At 43.0% G+C, this 13,879-nt stretch overlaps 1 protein-coding gene across 3 annotated transcripts in view; it reads right to left on the reverse strand.

Moving 5' to 3' along the window:
- Positions 1-2,323, reverse strand: part of KLF3 (KLF transcription factor 3) — a 33,180-nt gene extending 30,857 nt beyond the window's left edge. For 2 of the 3 annotated variants that reach the window (XM_073342287.2, XM_073342286.2), the window contains exon 1: positions 1,960-2,323. The gene's annotated coding sequence lies outside the window, so the exon portion shown is untranslated. The remainder of the gene's footprint in view (positions 1-1,959) is intronic. The other variant, XM_073342285.2, reaches the window with a different exon arrangement.
- Positions 2,324-13,879: the final 11,556 nt, after the last annotated feature.

Consider the following 13,879-nt stretch of genomic DNA (forward strand, 5'->3'; position numbering starts at 1 on the left):
TAACCACTGTAGGCAAAACATATTTACCTGCTTGGATAAAAGGAAAGTATGCCACTCAACTAAACTCTGCTGCAGACTCTTGTATTTGAAAATATTAGTGCTATCAAACTAAATCATACATTTTAAAGCACAAGGGATAAAGTTAGTTTGAAGTAAGTGTCCCCAGGGTCAGACAGGATTATCAAATCCAGATGTGGTTCCTCTCATAAAAGAAGTTCCTTATACAACAACCAAGAGAGCACATCTTAAAACTATTCTATGGAAAAAATACATGCGTGAGCAGCAACTGTATTCTTTGTTTTCAATACAGATTAAAGAACATTTATGGACATAAATTTCAATAAAACCAAAACCACAAAGTCCCTCATTCAAAGATGAGCCCTGTGAATTGTGACACTTCCTGAGTTTTCAAAGGGCCACTATATAGAGGCAGAGCACAAGCAAACAATGCAGGTACAGTAAAACTGAATCAGGATGGATAAAGAAATTGATTTCATCAAAGAATTTCTGAGTTAAAAAGAATGACAACTTGAACAATTCTAAACTGGTTATTACAGTACTCCTGATTTTGTGCTACTTTTGTAGGATTTCAACATGGGGTCTTAAAGAACTTCTTTCTCTAGTCCATCCCCTCGCCTTCCCCTCCTCTTCACTCTCCCACCCGCTATAACACTTCTGTTTGAAATCTTACATCTGACAAAGATTGAAGATAAATATTCCTATTCCCATTTAAGTGTAGTAAAAACAACATTCATATAGGCAGGGAGTCAATTATGGATGTCAATCCCAATTCCCTATAAAAGTTACTTTATATTTTAAGTGTCAGAGCTATCATAAATATTAGAGATTTTAACTCTTTCCTAGAAAAGTGTTAAATAAGACTAGATATGTTAATTTTTTAAAAAAAACATTTGAGGACTAATTTTATCCCTGGTGTAACTCCACCACAATCAGTCGAGTTATACCAGGGTTAAATTTGGCCATTAAACTATTCCACAGTGCTATGACCCTAACCATAATGTACTAGTGATAGCGTACTATTTAAAAAACCCAAACAAAAAACCCCAAACCTCTTCACTGTTTTTACTCCCAACAGAAGACAAACGTTTATAATCCAACAGAAGTGAATGAACCCATTACACTGTCCAACTCAATTTTGTACTTTAATAGCATTAGCAAGCTCTGCTGACATTTTAAATTGTAGACTTGTCTATTGTACTGCAGTCCCCCATCTGCCAAAAGATGCTCTGCGGGTGAAACAACTGCTACTGAGTAGTAGGAGCCCAAGAGAACTTCTCATATTGCCCCAGTCAAGAGCCGGAAAGAAAGGGACTCCCTTTCCTATTGAGACAATGGAGCAAACATACACGCCTTGGGATCAGCACCCAGAGAGCCGAGCCAAGGCCACACCAGGTGTGTGATTTTTCTTACCCAATCTCTGTAAAAGCCAGTAAGACAGAGGAAAGCACACACACCAGAGCAGACCCCTCTATTTTGTCCCACCCTCTCTTGCAAGCTTTGCAGCAATCACAGAAGCTGGGGATGGAAACATCTGCAGAAAACAACCCTACTCGCCCCCCTGCACACACACACGTGACCTTCTGTCCCCTCTTCCCAGAAAGAGACAAAGTATCATCGGAGTTGGTAACCCCTCCTTCCGCCCTGTGCAGAAACGCATAATAAAGCGCCACAGGAGTTGGAGATAGAAACATACGTTCTCCCCCGAACAACTTTCGCAGAAGTTAGGGCGCATCAGGCCGCCGGGACAGTCCGCGGGCGCAGCCCTGGCCCCCAGAGCAGCCCGCTCCCTCCGGAGCCTCAGCGGGCTCGCAGCTTTGCATGCCCCCAGGTCACCCCAACGCTGAATCCCCCCCCCCCCGGACTTCTTCCAGCAGCTGGAAACTTTGGCACGTTGCAGTCAGACGCGAGGAATAACCCCACTCCGCTCCCCGCGCTCACCCTCAGCAAGCAGGGGGCCTCCGCCGCCGCCCGAAGCCCTGCGATGGGGGCTGTGAAACAGAGCAAAGCACCCGGCCCGCCTCCCGGCTCCCTGCGGCTGAGGCTGTGCGCTCCGCGGTGGCCGTGCGTCTCTGGGCGAGGGGAGGGCGCTCGCTCGGCTCGCCCGGGCTCCTGGCACTAGTCTCCGCTGTCACATGACGCCGGCGCCGCTCGCTCTGCCAGGCTCCCTTGGCCGGCGGGGTAAGGGGAGGGTCAGGGAGGGGAGCGCGGCCAGGGCGGCTCCCAGCCCGCTGGGTGGAGGCTGCGCTGGAGGGGCCGGGACGAGTCACCGGCTCGCACACACCCAGCCAGGCACGCACTGCCTCCCCCGCCCTGCCCCCCGGAGGCAGACAGACTCACAGACACTAATTATCCCCAGCACCACCGCGGAGCCGCCGCCCGACCGGCCCTTCCAGCTGCTCCTCCGCCTCTCCCTCGCTGCGTGTCAGGCAGAGGCGTGCGCCTGGCACCCGGCGCCAACTACACCCCCTGGCCGCCCGAGCAGCAAAGCTGCGGCAGCAGCCAAACAACCGCGCGGCGCAGCGCCCCCGGGGCAGCAGGAAGGGAGGCGCTCAGGGGCGGGCTGCCGCGGAGCTGGCTTCACAAACACGGGCTGGGCAAAGGGACCGGCACCCAGCCGCCCACGGACCCCGACTCTGCCGCCCTTTGCAAGGCGCCTGGCGCTGCGGCAGGGCACGGGACCGGTCGGCTGGGGCACGGGTGGCGGAGCGGCAGCCGGCGTGGGGCAGGGCTCCTCTGGCCGGGCTGCTTGTGCTGCTGCCTGGGGGCGGACCCTTCCCTTAGCTGCCATTGGCTTGGGGACTCATATTCCATGTAACGTGGGTGCACCCACAGGCCCTGTGTGGGGCTGTTTTTAGGACTGCTCCTCTGTGGCTCCGAGTTAGAGGACAGGGGCATCGCATGCATGAAACAGACACGAAGTGTAGACTCATTGCTATTAAATAAAAAGGGGAAACAAAGAAAACAGTTCCTTCAAATACCATTGGGGCTGAGTTCTGAAAACAGTTCCTTCAAATACCATTGGGGCTGAGTTCTGAAAACAGTTCCTTCAAATACCATTGGGGCTGAGTTCTGCTCTCTGATACACCAGCGTTATGTGCTCAACAACTGAGCCAACTTCTTATAAGTGTCTAACTTTAGGTACTTAATGGGTTTGGTCAAAGTGACCAGGTCAAGGCAACACAAGAAGTCCTGAATTATGCTCTTGGGCACACCAATGTAAATCTTAAAGTCAAAGGAGTGACTCTGGATTTAGACTGCTGTCAGCATATACTCTGACCCTTAAGTGGGAAACTGTGAGAAATAAAACTCACATCTCCTGACTTCTAGTACCGTCCTTTAACAACAAGACTGTTATTGTTATTTATTTAGGGCCAAGTTCTGAAACTCTTACGCCACAAACAGTCCCATTAAGGTCAGTGGAACAATGTGTGGCCTCACGTGCTACCCAGCCTTAATAAGGGTGTCAGAATCTGGCCCTTAGTAACACTGGTGGGCTCAGCACAGTTCAGACTATAGAAGAGGATACTGTCCTTGCCCCAAGGAGATTACAATCAAATACAGTACAATCCAAAAGTGATATACAAGTTGAAGGTCCAAGGATATTCAAATTTTAGAGTAACGTAAATAATGGGACAAATTTTGCTCTCTCACACACGCAACCACAGCGTGAAAGTGGTATTTGCCCCATGTCTTCAATTTATCTGCATTTACTTAGGACAGAAGTCTCAGTGGAATCTGCTGAGTGCTCAGGACTTTTGAAAATCAGGTCACTTGTTTAGATGCCCAAATATGGATTTTAGAGCCTAACTTTAGGAGCCCCTTTTCGAAAATATTGGACTAAAGTTCCCAGCTTCATGGTTTAGATTATGATTCTGCCATTGAGTTGACACATTATGGCTAGGAATTGTAACTCTTTCAGTATGGTGTGTGAAATCATGCATTCCCCTGAGACACCTATAATACCTAAAAATAAGACCAGGCAAGAGACAAATCCTGCCTTTACAAAGGCTCTGATGCTGCAGAAAGAGCTGTGTGGACAGATGAGCATCGGAGCATTCTGTGAATACAGTGGTTCTATGTGTAGTTTTCTCATTGCAAGATCAGGGCCTTATTTTGTAAGTCAATGAGAGTTGCTGGGTACTCAGTACTTTTGAAAATCAGACCATGTATTTCAGTACCTAAATAAGGACTTTAGGCATCTGTTTTTCAGAAGGTTGATTGTAATGTATTCCATTCCCTTTGATTTTTTTATAATAATATTATAAAAGCAACACAAAGACCTAAAGGCAAAAAAGCCTAGTTGTTTAAGCAATCTACTGTTTGCTTTGTTTACAGACACATTACAATCTATGCTTTTTAAGTTCAAGGATATTTTAATGTATTCTTTGGCTCATCTTAGCACATTCTCTAGGCAAATATGATATTTTAAAAACTGAACTAGGCACCAGTCTGAAACCCTGAAGAATATTACACTGACACAACAATAAATTGAAATCTCTCCTGCTGAGTGATTATGATACATCATGTCACTATGCAGTATTGTTGAAATATTATCATGCAACTCTTAAAATGTGGAATTTTATGTTGTATAAAATATATCAAAAATAAACACACACTTATTGTGTCAGTACACACCAAATGGTCACAGTGCATCTCAGTGTAATGAAGAGGAGCTGCTGCAATGCTCTTACATGCTCAAGTATAAGGTAAGAGAAAAGTAATACTACTAATTATGTCCCAATTCTACCTTAATTTATTCAGCAAAATAGAACAGGAGTACTTGTTGCACCTTAGAGACTAACAAATTTATTTGAACATAAGCTTTTGTAGGCTGCAGCCCACTTCATCAGATGCATAGAATGGAACATATAGTAAGAAGATATATATATACACAAACAGAGAACATGAAAAGATGGAAGTTGCCATACCAACTCTAAGAGGTTAATTAATTAAGATGAGCTATTATCAGCAGGAGAAAAAAAACTTTTGTAGTGATAATCAAGATGGCCAATTTCAGACAGTTGACAAGAAGGTGTGAGGATACTTAACATGGGGAAATTTATTCGTCCCTAAGGTGCCACAAGTACTCCTGTTCTTTTTGCGAATACAGACTAACATGGCTGCTACTCTGAAACCTGTAATTTATTCAGGTGGAGTTACATTGGCTGCATCGGTAATTAAATGTGTGAAATCTAGAATAGAATTGACTCAATCACAGTGTAAATTGTTGGAAGTATAAAAACATCTAACATATATCCACTGGGTCCCTCTGCTGTCCCCCACCCTGATTCAAAGGGAGTTTTGCCTGTTATAGTCTGATTCTGTTCCACCAGTGTAACTCTGTTGACTTCAGTGGAGCTACTCTGGATTTACAGCAACGCAAGTGAGAGGCAAATCAGAACTGTGAGTCATTTTTGGCTGAGTGAAGGATGGCCCTACACTCGACTCGATGACATTTATCTGTTTGTAATGCAGTAACTTTTGAATGCTGCAACCTATCAATTTCAAAATTTCACAGCGTGTTCTAGGCATCAATGGGCACAACCTTATGGATTTGGGTGAAAATGGAAAAACTGGAAAGGGGAAATGAAAGACATGCAAAGCCCTTGGCACCTGGTTAGCACACACATTAGCTTCAACCAGATCTGAATCTGTCTCTAGATCAAATAACTGGTCTATAGCAGTCATTAATACTCTCTATCTCTGTCCATCCTTCTACTAGAGTTTAAAATGTAGGGGAGAATGGAGGACCATACTGTGGGGGAGGGGAAATAGGTTCACACAAAGGAGAAAATGGGTGACACACAGAACCTCTGGCATAGGAGAGGAGAACATATGGGACTCTGACATAGGGGGAGGTGGAATGAGGGGCATCACTGGGTGGGAAGGTGAGAGAGTTGCAAGAAGTCACTGAAATAGAGAGGTGTGGAAGGGAGCTAGTGACAGAAGGGGTGCATAGAAGGATTCAAGGAGCTCCTGTGGTGCGCAATGAGCTCAGACTACAGCAGCAATGAAGTGGACCCCTAGTTAAAATGCTTAATGGGCCAGTCCAAATTCATGGTAGAGGACCTAATTCTCCCTGGTGAAATTTATCCCTGCGGAAGTCAGTTGAATTACAAGGATGAATTTGGCCCAAAGTACCTATAAAATTATGTGTATTAAAAGTAAGCTACTTTTTAAATTTTGCTTCTAAGACAAAATTAATTTAAATGAAAAGTCATAGAATCCAGAGCTGAGAACTCTGCTGCCACAAGCTTTAGAGGCTGCTATAATATTTTTAATCATTTCACTAATCTTTTGGTGCCCTGCTGCCTACTGGAATTCACAGCCCCAAGTTAGGTTACCAGGCTGCCTATATGAGGAATGGGGAGAGTTAGACATCTAAAAAAGGAATTCACAAAATGCTCAGGCAAGGGGTGAGGCCTCAGCCCTGTCCCTTAAAAGGATTTGGCTGTCTAACTTGGGGCTGGAAGGAAGCATCTGTCTCTACTGAGGATTCACAGCCATTGGAGATAAGCTCTCAAGCCAGGTTAGTTGTCTTTCACAAAAACCCAAGGAGAAGCCTGTGATAGCCTGGTGGTCAGAGCACTCAAGCAGGAAGTAGGAGACCCAGGTTCAAAATTCCGCTTCTACCTCATATAAAGCAGAGCCTGGCGTGTAGGTCTTGCACCTCCCAGGTGACTGCCCTGTTTGACTCAGCCCTATTGTTCCACAATCATTTCTCACTCAGTTCTGGATGCTGGCTGGGGCTGGAATCAATTTGCTGCTTGCAGTGAAAGCCTCTTGTATGGCCTGTTGTAGAAGCTCTACAGTCAGGAAACACTTTATTAATAACAAATGAAAACTTCCCCTATTAAAAAGTCAAGCCCTGATCCTGCAAACGCACACGAGTAACTTTATGCATATGAGTGGTCCTGTTTAAGTCGACCTGCATAATTGTTTGCATAATTGGGCCCCTATTGTTTAGGTGGAGGAAGGGTGGGGGTGAGAAGTAGCAAGGTAGAGCTCCAGACTGTCTGTGTCTGTAGTGCAGGTGCAAGGGGGAGGAAACAATTAGAGACATTTAGGTAGGAGCAGATTTCAACCAACACAACGTGGGGTTGTCACCATTGCAATTAGTCAGTATGGTGCTGGCTGGCTGCTCTTTGTCAGCCCAAGCCTTAAACCTGCTACCACCATCATTACTTTCCTAGCACTTTATTAATTAATTTATTATTATTTGTTATTTATCATTATTTTTATTATTATTATTATTATTATTATTTATTATTATAAGAAATCTAACTCACAGCAGCAGCAGCAATCAAAAATATATTGAAAAGGCTCAGGCCAGAGCTTAGCGTCTGTGTATGCCTGTGTCTGTGCGCTTTTGGGAGCCAACATGTTTCTGCTGCACTTGTAATTGGTACTGCCTGCTGGGCTTGAATTTCATTACTGAAGGTCCACAGGGACCATTGTTATTATTTATAACATAGATTTGATCCAGGGACACCTAAAATTTTCATATTCTAAAGTGCAGCACCAATCTCAATAGCAAATAGTAGAGATTCATGTGTAACTACTCTAGACACCAGAGACCTGATTCTGATCTCAGTTACAGTGGTGTAAATCCAGAGTAATTCCATCTATATTGACATAACTAAGATCTCCATCCGGCCATGTGTTCTTTTGAGAGCCAGTGTGCAGCTGCTTGATTTCTTACTTCTGCTGGCTGGGCTTGAATTTCATTACTTGAGGTCCACAGCAACTACTTTAGATTTTGGTACACAGTGGTGCTGAAATTCCTACCCATTGGGCAAAATGAGGCACAGAAAGATGATGTGAGTTATATAAATAGGCATATGGACTCAGAGTTGGGAAATAGAGTCCTGTTGACTACAGATCCCTGATCTCTATCTACTATACCACTCCCAGAGAAGCTGACTGGAAGCAAAGTGGATAAGCAGTTCAGAAGAGGTGGAACACTCCTTTGAGCTCAGATTTTTTGTAGCATAGTTATGTAAACCAGTCTTCTGAAATCTTCTTTATGTTGCTGATGACTCCTACTGAATAAATGCTGGGTCCTTCTTTGTCCTGCTCCCTGAAATGAGCTACAAAAGTCCTGAATGAATGATACTGTGCTCATTGATGTGACATATGCTGCATTCAAAGAAACCTCACTATCTCTGCTGCTACCCTCACAAATTCTTCCTTCAAGATCCAGTTCTACCAACTATGGTCTAAATATCTTTCTGTGTTATGGTCCATTTAGACATAAAGGGCTAGAATCTCAGAAGTTGTAATTTGGCATAGCTACATTGACTTCAATGAAGCTATGCCAATTTACAACTGCTGAGGATCTGCTCCATCTCATAGAGGCTGCTTTGATTTTGCTCAGTCAAGCAGTTCAATGCTTGCAAAGCTGAGTTCCTTCTTACAGGCAATGATATCCTGGATCTAGCTTCTGGTAATTAGCCTAAACTACTGTATTTGCAGTGCTAGCTGGTAGTTATTTGTCTTGACTTAGTGCTAAAATACTTAGGTTAGGCTCAAATCAAGATCTTTTTGTTTCTTTTTAAGATCTGCTTTGGGTTGATTTTTTTCCCATTTCCAGAGCTTTAGGCATTTTTATTGGCACATGGCTTCTGTTTATCATAATTTTCTTTTGAACTATATAGATGTGAGCACCACAGAAACCTTGGGCGTGGGGCATCCAAAAATTACAATCTGTTATATTTAGTATGTATCCTAGTACCAGGAGGGCATAGTGTGTTGGGGGCAGGGAAGGGATTTGGGTTTTCTGTTCTTGGGGGAGCATTTTTGGGTATAGATTGGGTGACTTTTTTTTTCTGTTCCTAGTCTGTATTTTTATTGGAGGAAATTACTTTTTGCACATAATTAACATTTTTATATATAGGGTGAGTTTACTTCTATGTATAGATTAGAAGGGGCCATCAGAAACTCAGTCAAATTCAGGTCTGACATAACTCTATTGATTTTAGTGGAATTTCCACATTGATGAATGACTCATAATGCCCAATATTCAAAAAGAGCATCTAAAGGCATTCAATTTGAAGTGACAACGTTGTGTGTATCCCAAAATCTGGATTTTCATGAAAATCTGTAAATACAATGTGAAAAGCTGCAGCTGTTGTAAGACCATAAGTTTGATTCTATTTCATTTTAATATCATTGAATATTTATTAAAAGTGAGCAAATTGCTCAGCTACTTTGTGAAGTCCTAAATAACAAATTTCATTTCAGACAGAATCAATTCTTCCATATCAGCAGGTGTTATGAACTCAGCATGATACAGGTCAATGTCTTCTTTCTGTTTGAAATAACCATGCAGAATCTGTTTAACTTCTGACTGGAGTTAACCGTTGGTACATTCAAACCACCATCACATTCCAGTTCCTCCTGTGTTTCGGTAACTAATTTTCAGCAGAGACTATGACATCTGAAAGCACATTGGCAAAATAATCTGATCCATAGCAGTACATTAAGAGCCCGTTTAAAGAGGGCGATAAATGTATCCGGTTCAAAACAGGCCTGGCCTTGGAAGGCTCCATTTCTAATTTTAAATTAGTATAGTTATCCAAGATGGAACATAAATAAAAACAAATCTGAACACGAAACTCATATTTACAGTCACCTTAACTTCACATAATAATCGAAACAGTAAAGTAATAACCACCGGTTCCTTTTATCTCTCCTACCATTATGTAGTATTGTATGCATTACCAAGAGTTATTCAGTTCTACATTTTCACCAGCAGGTATTGCCAGCAATTTTTATATCACTACAATGCTGAACTATAAATGGAGTAGTCAGGGTCTATTTTAAGAGACGTGTTTTAGCTAGATTCAAACACATCTGATTTTTTAAATTCTTACCAGAAAAGTTTTCTGAATAGGACTTATTGCCTTTAATTTTGTGAGGGTCTTACATGAAAGATTTTTATAAGTGCTATAAAATCACAATTCAAATACCCATCTATTCCTAAACCCCTACCAGCCCTCTCCCCTGCAACTTACCCTGAACACAGTTTTGACCCTGAAAAGGAAGATCCAGAGACTCCGTGAAGTCTGCTAGGGACTTTGCTATAACTAGTGCTTTTATCAAAAACAACGAGGAGTCCTTGTGGCACCTTAGAGACTAACACATTTATTTGGGCATAAGCTTTCATGGGCTAAAACCCACTTCATCAGATGCATGCAGTGAAAAATACAGTAAGCAGTATATATATCACAGCACATGAAAAGATGGGAGTTGCCTTACCAAGTGGGGGATCAGTGCTAACGAGGCCAATTCAATTAAGGTGGAAGTGGCCTATTCTCAACAGTTGACAAGGTGTGAGTATCAGCAGAGGGAAAATTACTTTTTGTAGTGACCCATCCACTCCCAGTCTTTATTCAGGCCGAATTTGATGGTGTCTAGTTTGCAAATTAATTCCAGTTTTGCAGTTTCTCGTTGAAGTCTGTTTTTGAAGCTTTTTTTGTTGAAGAATTGCCACTTTGAAGTCTGTTATTGAGTGAAGTTCAGGGAGATTGAAGTGCTCTCCTACTGGTTTTTGAATGTTACAATTCTTGATGTCTGATTTATGTCCATTAATTCTTTTGAGTAGAGACTGTCCAGTTTGGCCAATGTACATGGCAGAGGGGCATTGCTGGTACATGATGGCATATATCATATTGGTAGATGTGCAGGTGCACCATCAGAGCCCCTGATGGTGTGACTGATGTGGTCCTTTGATGGTGTCCCTTGAATAGATATGTGGACAGAGTTGGCAACGGGGTTTGTTGCAGGGATTGGTTCCTGGGTTAGTGATTTTGTTGTGTGGTGTGTAGTTGCTGGTGAGTATTTGCTTCAGGTTGGGAGGCTGTCTGTAAGCAAGGACTGGCCTGTCTCCCAAGGTCTGTGGGAGTGTGGGATCGTCCTTCAGGATAGATTGTAGATCCTTGACGATGCGCCGGAGAGGTTTTAGTTGGGGACAGTAGGTGACGGCTAGTGGCGTTCTGTTACTTTCTTTTTTGGGCCTGTCCTGTAGTAGGTGACTTCTGGGTACCCTTCTGGCTCTGTCAATCTGTTCCTTCACTTCACCAGGTGGGTACTGTAGTTTTAAGAATGCTTGATAGAGATCCTGTAGGTGTTTGTCTCTGTCTGAGGGATTGGAACAAATGCAGTTGTATCTTAGAGCTTGGTTGTAGACAATGGATTGTGTGATGTGGTCTGGATGAAAGCTGGAGGCATGTAGGTAGGAACAGTGGTCAGTAGGTTTCTGGTGCTTTTATGTGGACAGTTTTATGTGGACGGTTCTCAGATATTATAGTGATGGGCAGCAGTATAAAGCCCTAAGATAGATTAATATGTTATAAACATGCCTTTATGAGTATCTAGCTGTGCTGGGTACTTATAAGCCCTCCCTCCCCACCATTGCCATAATACTGTATATGAGAATCTCACAATCTTTATTGTATTTACCCTCACAATACCCCTGTGTGGTAGAGCTATTAGTTGCATTATATAGATAGGGAACTGAGGCACAGCGAGACTAACTGACTTGCCCAAGGTCACAGAAAGGTCTGTGGCACAGCAGGGAACTGAATGAGCATCTGCCCAGTTCTATACTTGTCTACATCAGCAGCAGTGTCTGTGTAGGATACAAACACTACACATGAAGCTGCAAGCTGCAGTGAAAAGCAGGCTGCATCCATACTGTATAGCTCCTCGCAGCAGTGAAAGGATGTGGCGGTGGGTCTGACTCCCCCTGCCAGAGCCTTTCCCTGCTGCCAAAGTCTTTTGGGGACGCAAGGAAAGGCTCCACCAGTGGGGAGGCAGTGGGACATTACACTGCTAAAAATAGCAGTGTAGATGGGAGAGGCATTGCTTGGGCTTGTAAAGAGCTGTGTAAGAGAGCTCTAAAAGTTTGGCATGTCTTTACTTGCCTAAGCAGTGCCTCACCATAGCACTGCTATTACCTGTGCTAGGGGAGCGTGCATTGTATGTACCCTACACACCACAATAAGGAGTATGCAGTGTAGACATACCCTTGGTTAGCACCCTACCCACTGGACAGTCCTTCCCCTCTACGTAGAGTAGCCCTATTTATTTTTTTAAATACTTTTTTTTCTCATCTGGTGGAGTTCCTTATTGAAAATTCAAAATTGTATGATGTAAAAATACATTGGGGAAATAGTTATAGCTGCACATTGTTTCATAAATATTTTTCTTATAAAAGATCAATGTCTCATTTCTCATTTTTTGTTTCCATTTTCATGTTTCCAGATAGTTTTTAAAAATACTATCTCTTCTTTTATTTTGAACCGTGCAAGGTGTGAATACACAGGCTTGTTCCACTTGTGATATTAATCATCATGGAAAATGCAGTCTGCTTAGTTGATGTTTCGCTCTCCCATTTGTGCACACACACAGTAACAGCAATATTGACGTTCTCTCATATGTGCATGAAAACCTTACTAATGAAATAAACGGTAGGATGAAATAATCATCAATAAAATCTGTTCAGAGGAGTACACATCTTTATGTCTGCAGGTCTGGGTCCCAGAATCACAGAATTCAGAGAGGGAATATACCTATTAGATTATCATTAGCTTGAGTACCTCACCCTCACATTTGCAGCTGTAGTACAAAGCATATATATAATTTCATTATTAGAATATGAGCAAATACTTAAAGACTCTACAGCCAGCGGAAACATGAGATGAGGATTATCTTGTAGGTCTGGTTTTTCATCCTAGCAGGGTGTGGTGTTACTTTAATAAATCAGCTGAATAATTATCAATTTACAGATTCAGCAAGCAGTAAGATCGCACTAGCATTTCTTTATATAGGTTATCTTGGTTCGGAACCATATTGAAGACGTAAGATTAGTTAAACTGTCTTGACATTCTCCTGTGGGGTTGTTTCTAACAGACAGGGGACACTGACCTGTATCATACCAAGGGTATGTCTACACTGCGGAATGTACCTGAGTCTGGGCTTCTGTTCATACTAATTCATGCTTGCCTAGCCTGCCTGCAAGTGTCCACACAGCAGAATCACACATACCCCCTATCTGGCACTGCATTGGCACATGTTTGGGACTAGGATTTCTGGGGTTGAATTCATAGATTCCAAAGCCAGAAGGGACCATTGTGATCCTGTAATTTAACTTCTTGTATAACACAGGCCATAGAACTTTCCACAAATAATTCCAAGAGCATATCCAATCGATTTATAAATTGCAAGTGATGGACTATCCACCATGACCCTGGGTAAATTGTTCCAATGATTAATTACCCTCACTGTTAAAAATGTATGTTGTATTTCCAGTTGAATATATCTTTGGAGCCATCCAGGTCCTGTATCCCAGGGTTCTTAGTATCTTGCTACCTGAAGCTACTCTAGGATTTGGTTCATGCTGTATAGTGGGAGAACTTGTCTGTCATTCCCAAGCCCCTCTGTGGAAGTTTTCTTGGCCCACCAACACATCTAGCCATGGCATGTGAAGCTCTGCACGTTGCTTGCTTTTGTCCATTCCAGCCAGAGCTAAGCCCTGGATCCAGAACTGATGGAAGAGCTTTTCCTGCTCACAGCTGCACTGTTATTGCCGGTCACAGATGGAGAGTCTGTGAGATAGTGGTGAACATTTCAGCAGCAGTTTTTGCCCATTTGAAATCAGTGGCAGAGGCTCTCAGGGCAAGGGGGTGGTTTACAGCCAAGGCTGCCACCTGTGGCCTGCTCAGAAGCTCCTGCTATCAATGATGCCAGTCCACAGACACAATGTATAAGAATTACATATTAAATTCATTAAAAAACAAAATTGGGGCCTGGTTTGGGAGGATTGGAAGGACATCTCAATAAGGTTCACGGTACC

Source organism: Lepidochelys kempii, chromosome 4 (assembly GCF_965140285.1).
Source record: "Lepidochelys kempii isolate rLepKem1 chromosome 4, rLepKem1.hap1, whole genome shotgun sequence".
NCBI classification, from domain to species: Eukaryota; Metazoa; Chordata; order Testudines; family Cheloniidae; genus Lepidochelys; species Lepidochelys kempii.